The sequence below is a fragment of the Myxine glutinosa genome, chromosome 4 (assembly GCF_964187855.1).
Source record: "Myxine glutinosa chromosome 4, kmMyxGlut1.1, whole genome shotgun sequence".
Classification (NCBI taxonomy): Eukaryota; Metazoa; Chordata; class Myxini; order Myxiniformes; family Myxinidae; genus Myxine; species Myxine glutinosa.
The window spans coordinates 6,279,116-6,289,476 of record NC_136264.1 but is presented as its reverse complement, the minus strand read 5'-3'; the positions used below and the strand labels follow the sequence as shown (position 1 = coordinate 6,289,476).

Genomic DNA, 10,361 nt, shown 5'->3' with positions numbered 1-10,361 from the left:
ATCGGCGCTGGCTGTGTTGTCTGGTCCGGCGTGGCTTTCTCAGGGGATGCCTGGCACGATAGCTTGCTTGAACCAGTCGTTGGTTGACTCGCCTTCTGGATACAGGCACATTTGTCAGTTGCTGCCACTCAGCCCTAAGCCGATTATCTGACTTGGTACGGCCATTGCGGACTAACCGGTGCAGCTGGCGATCATCCCTCCTTGTGGTTCTGCGGGGACGTCCTGGCCTCGGTATTGGAGTAGGGCCACCCCTCTGAGCATTTCGTTTCAGGATCTTTGACACCTGACCTTGAGTGATGCCATACTGCCGAGGAATAGCACGCTCTTTCATGCTGTAATTTCGTAAAACCACCACTCCATGACAAACAGCATTGTCGAGTTGACGGACCATCTCCAGAGGAAGCGGCAATAACTTTTGGAGATGTGCAGCAGTTGTTTTCCACTAATACAGAATGCAACAACCCTTGTATACCCGACTGTGAAGCCAATCGTCAAATGCACCTGTCCGTACATTTTGCCACACCACCTGTGATATAATCCTGTTGTTGACTTATTGGTGCGACAGACAATCAGTGACATGGTTCTTTTAACAAATAAATCACCAAAGTGTAAAATAAACTCACCAGATTGATATACTGAGTTTAGAAAGTAAACCCAAGTCAAGAAAAAATATATATTCCATATTAAATGCCAAGTCTGTATATGCGGTTTTGGAATAAAGGCAAACCCCCCTCTTAGTTAGTTGCACCACAACATGTAGCCTCGCTTAGTTCAGTTATTTCTTATTGACTGTTAAGTATAGTCTCCTTTCCTGTGTTAGTATGCGTTGATGCAGGCAAGTAAGTGTAGGAACAAGTTTGGGAGGCCCGAGGGAGGAGCTAAAGGGGAGTGGCCGGTAAGCGGCAATCAGCCAATGGGAGCTAAAGGGGAGTGGCCAGCAACGGCGGCCAGGGGAGGTGCTTGGAACATTCTGTTGGGACTCTGGGGGAGGGGCTATAAAACCCTGCTCCGGATCCCCGAACTCTCTCTCTATCCCAGGACTCTGAACAAGAAGCTCTCTCTAGCCCAGGACCCTGAACAAGAAGCTCTTTCTAGCCCAGGACTCCGAAGCACGAACTCTTTCTCCGTGGCCAAGCTCCCAGCACTCTCTCTGTCTCTGAGCTCTTGAGGTCGAAGCACGAACTCTCCTTGCCCCTGAACGAAAGAAGCTCTCATCGCTCTCTCTGTAGTCTGCGTTCTGCCCCTGCTCTGAGCTGCCCCTGTTATAAGTGCTCTCGCAGGACGATCTTCCTGCCTGGGCTCCCTGCACGTGCGCGGTTGCCTCACTAACATCAGGACACGCCGGGAGGATTCCCGTGTGTGCACGACTGGAGGCCGACGTCCATTCTGCGAACACCCTCAAGGGAATGCTCAACGAGCTGTCCGGGGCGAACTGCACAAACAACCGCGCTTGAGCGCGTTCTCTTCTCTTCCTTCCTTTCCCTGCGTGAGTGAGAGAGCCCTTGTCTGGAAAATCAAGTTAAGGACGGTTAAGTTGCTACCCTGTGTCTCTTTGCCCTGATCATTGTACATTTATAATAAACCTGTGTTCTTTGCTTCCATTTGGCCGTATATGTCTTTTCCACCATTGGCCTCGCATTGTACAAAATAAAACCGCTCAATCGGGCCAGTAATAATTAACGGCATGAGTTACATGACACGCAAACAGCTCGGGCGTATCAGACCAGCGTAACTCGTGCGAGGTCCAGCCCCCGTCCTCGCAGCGGCACATGTATTGAAGGTACCAGGGTGTTTGACCAGAAACCCTTCCGCGTGCTCGCCGCGGGGTTGGCGGCTGGAATTGCTCTGCAATCCGCCCCCACGAGTGTAAAGTGGGTAGCGGCCTCGTGGACTCGAAGCTCGAGGGGAAGAAGGGTTTAACCCCCCTTAGTACGTCAATGGGCTCGATATCCGCAACAAATTGGTGTCAGGAGTGGGATTTTAGACCTGGAGTGCGCTTCACACACTCGAAATTACGAGCGAACGAAATTTAGTTTTTAAAACCAAATTAAATTGAACTCGTACAATGGCTGGCCAAAACGACCAAATGCCGGTGGGAGTAATAGATGAGGAGGAATTAATGGCCCAGGACCAGCAGGAAGAGTTGGTAGTAGAGGAAATTGATGAGGGTGCGGCAGTAGGGGAAGAAAATGGCGGGGCCTCGCATGTGGTGGCGGAAGCCGAGCCCACGGAGCCAGCAGGTTTGGACCTGCAGCTATTCATGGCACAAATCAGCGCATACATGGCAGTCGGCAGAGTCAAAATGCGAAATGAACAAAATGGGTGATCGATTGGCTAATCGGATGGATACCCAGGGGGCCAAAGCAAGAAGGGAAATGAGAAGTGATATGAAAAAGATGGGGGAGGAGATTGGGCGTAAGCTGAGCGGGGAGGTCGCGGTGGTACGCGACAGGGTGAAGCGGTGCGGAGAACGCGTGGGGAGTGAGTTGAAGTGGAGGACAGCCAAATTGACTGGGGCTATGGGAGTAGTGACACGGGTTGTAGAGAAGCCGACGATTGTCGAGTTGGAAAAGAAAATTTTCGGGGCGCCGACGATCGTCGAGTTAGAAGAAGAAATAATTGGGGTTGAAGAGACGGGAGAGACAAAGAATAAATCACGGGAGGAGGTGATGGAATGCGCACAAAGTTTGTGGTTGCACCGTGATGCCGTGCTTGCTGACCCAATAAAAAGTTTGCAGGTGCTGGCGGAGAAGCAGGGGAAGGAGAGCCCCGAGGTGAGTGGCGCTAATGGCGGGAATGTGTTTGGCGCGAACGGGTGCTCAGCGAGCTTGGGAGAGAGGTGAGACCCGGGCGTTCGCGAAGGGCCCATTGTGCGGTATGAGAGAGAGTGCGTACCGGAGTGCGTGGAGCGAGAGGGTGGTACGGAGTGTGAGCGAGAATGTGCACCGGAGTGTGTAAGAGAAGAATGCACAACGGAAAGTGAGAGAGAGTGCACACCTGAGTGTGTAAAAGAAGAGTGTGCACCGGGTTGTGCGATAACGAAGTGTGTGGGGGTGCGTGTGCGCCTGGGTGTGCGAGTGTGGAGTGGGTCGCGCATGGTGAGGATGCGGCCCAGGCATTGACACCGACCGGGGTAGTCCTTAGTGGGACGGGTAGTATACGCGAGCCTCCGGTGAGTTGTGTGCCGCGGGGACCGGAGGGGATCGGTGCTGCGTCGGTCTCGCAAGGACCGGCGTGCACGATTCGTCCCTCCGGGCATCCGCACTGTATGGTTGGCGCTGTATGGCAGCAAGTGTGGTCGGCCGGGATCGAGGGGAGGTTCGGGTTTTCGGAGCCACGCACCTTATCGGGTGAGTTGACCTGACCGTGGCCGGTTGGGTCATCGTGCGTGGGACCGCGAGGCCCCGCGCAGGGATGGAGCCCGGCACCTGGGCCCATCAATCCCTCCCCCCTCGGATTGTCAATGCCGGCCGGATAACACATACAGGCGACCAACCACCCGCATGGAACGCTCGGCCCTTTGAGGCCGAGCTGTGACAAAGCACCTCCATGGATGGGGGCTCATGGTCTAGCAAACTGGTGAGGGTAGTGTACCCCACGTGGGGGAATGGTAGTGTGACTATTTCTCCCATGGGTGGGGGGGGCATGAGCATTTGTTTAGGGGGATGGCAATGTTAGGCCCATGGAGGGGCCAGCAATGGTTGCCTCCATGGGGCACCGAAGCTTGCCAAGGGAGGGCAAGGATAATGATGGGGATTTAGAAGACCTTAGGGACAAGAATTAAGTAGGACACCTGAACTGTAGAGGGGACGTAGAGAGTTTAGGTGGTTGTTAAAGAAAAGGGTGTGCACCGTGTAAAGGGACGAGGAGAGAAGCACGAGTTTTAGGGGAAATTAGTTAGATAGTTGATGCTGTGTGTTTGAGGAATGGTGTGTGAAAAATAAATGGAATTGTGTTGAGGTGTGTAGAAATAAGTGGTGTGCGAAATAAATGGCGTGCAAAATAAATGGTGTGTGAAAGGAATGGTGTGGAATAATTGGTGTGGAATACATGGTGCGAAGGATTGAATGGGGGGAGTGGAATCCATTCGCGAAAGCCCGGTGTGGGTAGTGTAAAGCCAGGTAGAGGGGATAGGCAAATTGCCTGGATATTGACACCTGTGGTGCGGGTAGTAGGAAGTAGTGTTTTTTGGGGTGCAGTAGACTGTGGAATGGCTGGGCGTGTGGCTTAATTAGTGCGTATGGTTATTGGGGCACTCCGTCACTGGTAGCTTGTCGGCCAGGTAAGGCCAGAGGTAAGCACTGGGAGCCAGTTAGGATAGTGTGTGAGTGGGGCCCGATGATCCCAGGGGAGGACCCGGGTTGCCCGATGCCGAGGTGGGCATAGAGGGGGTAAGTGCCAGGGAGGGCCTTCCCCTGTTAGTGTAGTCGCGAGGAGCAGGCAAGCTCGGGAGGCGGCTTCAGTGACGGAGGTGCGCAGGTAGGTCGACCTGCTGGTAGAGCCACACGACCCAGCCCCGAAATTGTGCGAGGGCACAGTGAGAACATTTGCGGGGTGAGACCCAAATTTGGAGGGAACCACAGTGTGGGCAATGGGAATTCGGGTTCTTAGAACCACATTGTTTAAAGAGGCCGATTGGCAGGGTACGCCCCCGGGTAGTTTAAATGAGTAATGCTATTCATGTAGTTAGGAAGTGAGATCCCTTTGCACCATCCACAGCCAGTTACCGAGGAGAACAAGCTTCAGACCAAGGCTCTGTAAGCCGTTTGGAAGTAAGACACATCATGACGTGAGAGACATTGTTCTGTTCCATCCCTTCCTTCCTGGGAGGGATTTGGGCACGAATTTGGTATAGAGGGGATATGGGAGACAAGACGTAGAGACGAATTTGTAAATACAAGAAAGGGCTAGGGTAATGTAAGCCGATGTTGGGGGGCACGGACGGTTGGGGACGAGCTTGCTCTGCTCGCTCTTCCGCGCCCCTCATGCTGCATTACCCCGTGTTTTTGTGTACCTTTGTGCCCTTTCTGCTTTTCTGGTCGTGCTTTGTCTCTCCCCCCCACCCCAGGACCATTTTGGAGGTGGAACTGTGCAGCACCATCGACCTGTGCAGCATTCCTGCTGCACTTTGCTACGTCTGTGCAGCCGAACTGTGCAGCCCTTTGCTGCCACAAACACCTTGCTGCACCACATACACTTATGGACCACAGGTTTTGTGGCCTTACACTACTGCTGTGCAGCACCTTGCTGCAAATTCACCTTGCATCTTCGGACCACTTGTTTTGAGTGGCATTAATGTCACGCAGTTGGACCACATGAGGTTGGCCCTGCGTGGCAAAGAAATAAAACGAATTCTTTGTGTGTTTTTATTATGGTGTGCTAGGGACGAGAAGATTGGAAAGTTTATTTAGCCCTGAAGAGCAGGAATGGCCTGTATGCTGGTCAGGGGGCTTGCCGGTTTGATATATGCACACAGAAGATGCAAGAAGCAAGCAGCAAATGAAATGTGATGAGGATGAGTGTGTTTTCGTGTGCTTTGCTGTGCTTTCTCTCCCCTCCAATCTTCCTTCCAAAAAGGACAGGTCCTGGGTCATAGATCTGTAAATAAGGAGTAGGTTTTGTGCTTGTATATAAAATGCTGCCCACCGGCTTTATGTTTAGTTCAACAAATTCCGGATTCGGTTCATTGTGGGCGTGATTCTGTCAGAGTAGCTACTCAACGCAATAGGTGGGACATATTTTGTGTTTTAAAACTGTCGCACCCACAGGTTAAAGTAAATGTTAGAGGGAACCACATCTAAATGTCACATGTAAAAGTAAAAGTTAGTTCCCAGATCTTTCTCAAAACCAGTCGTTCCAATTTTTGTCGGTTCGACTCGGGGACGAGTCTGACGATGGAGAGGGGTAGTGCTGTGGTTTTGAGTTTTGATAACAGTCAGTATAATAAAGGTTAAATTTCCCCCTCATAGTTAGTCACACAAGCAACATGTAGCCTCGCGATAGTATAGTTATCTCTTAGTATTTGTGAGCTTAGTCTTTTTCCTATGTTAGTTCTGCGTTGAGTAGAGTAAGGAGAATAGGTCCTACTTCTACTGACTATCCCGCCTCCCTTGCCTCATGCCTCTTTGTGCTGACTTTGGTTCATTTTGGGCGAATTTACACGAGGCAGGCCTAGGAGGGTCGGGGCGGGACCGAATGGGGGCGGCAGAGGAGCTGACGGTAAGCGCGAGCCGCCAATCAGGGCTCAGAGGGTGTGGCGGCAGCACTGCATCACAGGGCGTGGTTGGAAGGTTCGAGAGGGTTCGGGGCGTATCTATATAAGCGTTGCGCAAAGCCCCCGAGGAGACTCGCAGCAGTAAGAGGACTGAGCACCAGCGGTCGAGAGTTGAGTTCCAGCAGCGCGGTGAGCGGAAGAGGTCTTTGAGAGATACGCGAGTGGAGAAAGACGTGCATTGAACCAGGATACACGCTAATATAAAGTGACGCTCGGTTGAGCTTGAAGCCGAGCCGCATACAGTGCATTAAGCTACGCAAGTAATAACGCGCTGTGTAACCGCCAGCCACGCTGAGAGACGCGTATTTTCCTTCTACCTCATCGGGTGCCTTTTGTTCGGGAGACGCGCTATGAAGATTCTTCCACCGCCTGCTTGCCATCTTCGCGGGACGTGCTGGGACCGTGGAGAGCCGGACGGGGCCGTTCCTGGACGACCACATCGGCGCGTTTGGCCGGAACATCAACCTGCCTGCAATCCCCTGTGTGAGTGTGACGGGCCCGAGTCTGGGTGTTAAGAATAAGACTGATTGAGTGCTGCTCTGTGTCTCTGTGTCCACCGATCATTGTATATACGTGTGGGAATAATAATTAAACCTGTGTTCTTCCTTTTCCATTCGATCGTTCTCGTGATTTCCTCATTGACTAAGCATGGTACGAATAGAACCGCTCTAATCGGGGTCCAATATTTAACGGTAACTGCACGGACCACGTGGTACTCAATTCGTTCGGTGTACCCAAATCACACGTGGCTCGTGTGAGGCTTGCTTCCCCGCTTCCGTGGCAGCGCAGGGATTTAGGTATGAGCGAGACTTGGTCCCGAAACCCTACCTTGTGTTGGTCCGGGAGAGGCGTTTCAAGTCTCTCGGTTCTGCCAAGAAAGGACAAGGGGATTAATCCCCCCTTTGTAAGGGGAAGAAGGGTGGCGGAGAACCGTAACAATATATATATATTGGCCAAAAGGTGTATATATGCTTCCATACACACGAATTCCATTTTAATATAGTGTAGATATTGTGCAATAACTCTACTGCCCTTCACAAATCCTAACCAATAATATCTTTCTTTTTATATTTCCTGCTCCCCAATCGCAGACTTTTCCATCGTAGACATTTACAGCACTCCGGCATAAATGAGCTGCCTATTACAATCATGAAGACTTTGACCTCATCATTTTGCAGAATAGTATTTGATTTGTTTGTATTGTATTTGTTTTGTTTATTTAGTATTTGATTTGTTTTTGTAGTATTTGGTCTGTTTATATCCTATTTGATTTGTTTACATAGTATTTGATTTGTTTATACAGTATTTGGTCTGTTTATATCGTATTTTATTTGTTTATAAAGTATTTGCTTTGTTTATATCGTATTTGATTTGTTTATATAGTATTTCATCGGTTTATATAGTATTTCTCCTGTTTAAATAGTATTTGATTTGTTTATATAGTATTTGGTCTGTTTATATAGTGTTTCGTTTGTTTTATAGTATTTCGTCTGTTTATATCGGATTTGATTTGTTTATATAGTATTTGGTCGGTTTATATAGTGTTTCGTTTGTTTTATAGTATTTCATCTGTTTATATCGCATTTGATTTGTTTATATAGTATTTCGCCTGTTTATATAGTATTTGATTTGTTTATATAGTATTTGGTCGGTTTATATAGTGTTTCGTTTGTTTTATAGCATTTCGTCTGTTTTTATCGGATTTGATGATGCTACAACAGCAAAAGTATACAAAGCTATCCACCATGATATGATCCCAGGGACAGACAAGATGAGGAATATCTTTCCCAGGAAATAAACAAAACAAAATCAGGAATATTTCCCATCCTAATTTCTATACATATGTACAATCGATGTTGATGATATAAAATCTAATATATAAAGAAGAAAGTTTGTCTGTTTGTTTATGCATTTGGACACTGCAGGAACAAGTGCAACCAAATTGTTTGGTTTCCTCTTTCAACCAGAGGAAGGTCAAAGGCGATGTTTGGATTAAAACATAAATATATATATATTATATTATATTATATTATATTATATTATATTATATTATATTATATTATATTATATATATATATATATATATATATATATATATATATATATATATATATATATATATATAATGAAAATCAGACATTTGGCCTTCGTGCCTCAGTTGAGAATTGTGCTTATACACTGCATGCATTTTGTTTTACCCTGAGGTTCGAGTAATATGTTTTGTGAAGATCGGATGTTGATTATATAGTTGTTCATCGTGCTTTGGTGCTTTGGTGTCAACAACACAAAGATAATTATTACAGTGTTACACGTGCGTCTGTTATTAAAAAGATTGCTTTAGACAGGTTTATTATACCATTTCCATGTTCAGGCCTTGAGTGAATATGCTCTTATACACTGCCTGGGTTTTTTTTTCCCAGGAGTGATCGAGTAATATGTTTTGTAATCGTCGTGCAGGAAATATTTAAATACATATTTGATTGAATTTCCCCAGACAATGCTGGGTACTTCAGCTCGTAAATCATATTTCTCCAAATGTATGGTATATCTTACAACAATAAAAAAAATGTGCGTTTCAATGTGTACCATTCCTTAAGTTCATCAGGAATGTTTACTGTTCCTCCATATCCAGAATATTGCAAAATGTCAACACTACATTACTCAATTTCTGACTAACCGCTGCCCAGTGAGAAGGAATGTTTCTACATTTATACATACATTGGGAAATGAACGTGATTTTGAATTCAGACGCTCGGATATTCTCTGAGTGAAATGTTTTATGGTGTAATGAAGCTCTTTGTCAGAGAGGGTATTGGTATCTGTGACACAAAAACTTCATGAACTGGAACGACACCTGCTGGAGCACATACCTCCACCAGGCGGAACACTTCACGTTTTGTGTCCCCTGATAGGTTGGACCTGAACCCAAATTGAATCGGCTTGTTATTGTCGCCTAACCAACTCGTCCACCAAATTTTGTCATAATCCGTCCATACCTATTTGAAATAGCCTGCTATATATCGTTTTTGGCCCCATCTCTCAAGGATGAAGAATCACCTTCAGAAATTAAAAAAATTTAAATCTTTTCTGGATCCAAAATCTGGATCTTCACCGAAATTGGAATCAACTCGCCATTGGCACACACCCAACCTGTCCACCAAATTTCGTCCAAATCCATCCATAACGTTTTGATATTGTCGTGTTCACAGGCGATTGACACCGAGACCCGTGAACGGATGGGCCGAAACATTCTGTGGCGTTCCGACTTATGGCGATATAAGCTCGTGCGCTCGGCTGTGGTGAATCAGAACTTAAGGCTTTTATAAAACCCAACGGGTTTATTCCCGAGCAAACGAGGGAAAACAACATCAATGATCACGATATACAATGTGATGAACTGATGAGGTAAAATAAATCCTATTAAAACGAAGGCGCCATACTCTCAGTCACAAGCACAGATATGGTGAGGGGCACAAAACCGGGCGACTCACCGCTGGTGTGGCGGCGGGGGAGCGGGAAGATGGGCAAGTAGCTGGTGTTGAGGAGATGAGCAGGAGAATGGGCAAGGTGAGGCGACAGCTCGACGACAAAAAGGTGATGAGGATTCGGGCAGGACGATCATAGACAATTGGGGAGGACGAAAAAAGACCAAGGCCAAAGCAGGTAAGCAGGACAATCTCCTTAATCCTTAAATTTCTCCTTCAATTCTGCCCACAACTCCCTCAATTCTTCACAAAATCACAGCGAGCACCGCCATTTTTCTCTCACACCTCTCTTCAGCCTCCGAGAGCTCCTCTGCACTGTTCCCGCTCGTCCTGGCTCCTCTTCTTCTCTTCAGCCTCTCCACAGAACAGCGAGCTTCACAACACACTGTTCCCACACATTTCAGGCTCCTGCATCTTCTCCACAGAATAATCTCAGACTTTCAGAACTCTCACAACGAGCAAGTTCTCCTCAGAGATGGCACAATCCTCTCATAACATTTCCCGCTCCCTTTTGTACACCGAACTCACTGCTCTTTGCTCCTGCCTAGTCTCCCTGGACAATGCTTGCCCCTCCTCCAGGTGTCCCCATTCAGTGGACGATT

General features: G+C 47.8%; 1 protein-coding gene across 1 annotated transcript in view; it reads left to right on the top strand.

The window, feature by feature from the left end:
• The window catches only part of LOC137426038 (uncharacterized), a 202,993-nt gene extending 194,846 nt beyond the window's left edge, over positions 1-8,147 (top strand). Inside the window, exon 8 of the mRNA XM_068114761.2 lies at positions 7,366-8,147. The gene's annotated coding sequence lies outside the window, so the exon portion shown is untranslated. The remainder of the gene's footprint in view (positions 1-7,365) is intronic.
• Positions 8,148-10,361: the final 2,214 nt, after the last annotated feature.